Source organism: Pipistrellus hanaki (assembly GCF_964339955.1).
Source record: "Pipistrellus hanaki genome assembly, chromosome: 2".
In the NCBI taxonomy this organism is placed as follows: Eukaryota; Metazoa; Chordata; class Mammalia; order Chiroptera; family Vespertilionidae; genus Pipistrellus; species Pipistrellus hanaki.
This window is the reverse complement of record NC_140504.1, coordinates 1,235,171-1,237,338: the sequence shown is the minus strand read 5'-3', so window position 1 is coordinate 1,237,338 and position 2,168 is coordinate 1,235,171.

Genomic DNA, 2,168 nt, shown 5'->3' with positions numbered 1-2,168 from the left:
CCAATTGGTTTGCTGTTTATTTTTTTTATTATTTGAGGGGACCCATCAGAGAAGCAGTTTCTCTTTATGACAAAAGGGGGCTGGGGAGAGGCTGTTCCCCACCGGCCCCTGCCTGACCCGGGAGCCGGCCCAGCCCGATGGGGGCGGCCTGCAGCTGGCGCATAGGCTAATCCCCGGCCCCCTGCCCTGCCCAGCACCTCCTCCTGCATGGCCCAGCTGCAGTGAGCCCCGAGCCTGGCAGCATCACCTGGGACAGTGACCCCGCCCCCTTCACACACCAACTCGTGGGCACCTGCCAGGCTCCAGGATCCCACCGTCCTGCCACCCAGCGTGTGCCCCGTACGCAGCTTCCCCCAGTGACAGGCTGGAGCAGCCCCTCCCCGGTCCCGCTCCGCTCCGCTCCGGGCTGTGCTGTCTCGGCTTCCCCTGTCCACGTGCTCGCTCCTGGCGGCCAGCAGCCGGGAGAGGATGGCGCAAGTCCGGCTGTCCGCTGCTGTGCGGGGCGGTGGCCCTGACGTTAGATGTGTGTGGGGCACCCCAAGGCACAGGTGGGACCCCTCACTTGTTTGAGGACCTGCGCCAGCGGCGAGTGGCAGAAGGGAGAGCGAGGCTGTGGGTGCCCCCTGCTGGGCGGTTTGCTGCCCAGCGCAGCCCAGCCAGAGGCCGAGGCGGGTGCACACGCCGCCTGTGCCCAGCATGAGGGGCCTGGCCGCCTCCCTCCCCGGCAGGAACGAGGGAAGGTTTGCAAACGGAACGGCGCGGGACGCCGTGTCCACGCTACGCCCGCCGGGGGCGGCCCCGATGCTGCCGGGCGGTCTGCTGCCGATCGGGCGCGTCCGCGGACAGCACAGGGCCCGGCGCCGCGGGAGGTGTGGGCAGTCCTGTGGTCGCAGGGACCAGGCGGCCGTGAGGCTGACCTAGACAAGCAGGAGCCTCCGCCTCCGCACACCGGCCAGGGAGCAGGCCCGGGCTCCGTCTTAGGGCCCCGTCTCCTCACGTCTTTCTCACATGGACAGGTCCCCGGGTCCCCGCTCCGTCTGGAGGGGAGCTTTCCCGGGAGGGTCGACCCCGGCCCAGGCGGGAGGCGGCTCAGGCGCTCCTCCGGACGGGCGCCCTGCCTCCGGCCGCAGTTCCCGGGCTCTAGGCCGTGAGCCTCCAGGAGAAGGTGTGCCCGCCAGCGAGCCGACCGAGGTTCAGCATCCCCGGAAAGTCTCCCGTGGGCGCCTCCGCTAAATGGCCTGGTGTGGTGTCACATGGTGTTTCCTTTACCTCCTAACAGGCCAGCCCCACGCCCACTGGGGATGGTGGTTACTGGGTCGGGAGGGTGGAGGGGCTGCAGGGGGCAGCACATCAGGGTGTTAGGGATCCCGTGTGCTGGGTGCCCGCCCCTGAGAGGCAGTAGCCATGGTGAGCCTGGCCCCTGGGCTCGGGTTCTCGGCCTGTCACCAGGTTAAACCGCTGCCTTGGGCCCTAACCGGTGTGGCTCAGTGGATAGAGCATCAGCCTGTGAACTGAAGGGTCCCAGGTTCGATTCCGGTCAGAGCATGTACCTTGGTTGCAGGCACATCCCCAGTAAGGGGTGTGCAGGAGGCAGCTGATGGACCTTTCTCTCTCATTGATGTTTCTATCCCTCTCCCTTCCTCTCTGTAAAAAAATAAATGAAAAACAAAAAACAAAAACTGCCGCCTTGGACTCTGAAGGGCCTTTCTGAGCGACCTGCCGCCCCGGGACATAGCTCGAATCCATTGGCGGGGTCCAGCCGGGTCAGAATCTGCCCCCAGGGCCGGCCGCCTGTCCCTGCCCCGCCAAGCCGTACCCGCTTTTTCTTAGGAGGCACATGTGAGCTTACTTCCAACTTCACTTCTAACTTCCTGACAGAACTGATCTGCCCCCTTTCTGCAGGGCTCCAACTATTTATTTATTGTTAATCCTCACCCAAGGATACTTTTTTTAGAGAGAAAAAGGGAAAGACAAACATTGATGTGAGACTCATTGATTGGTTGCCTCCCACACTGCAACCTAGGTACATGCCCTTGACTGGACTCGAACCCAAGACCCTTCAGTCCATGGGCCGAAGCTCTACCCACTGAGCAAACCAGCCAGGGCAGGGGCTTGACCTCTTTAATTTAAAAATATATTTTTATTAGTCTCAGAGAGGTTGGAAGAGG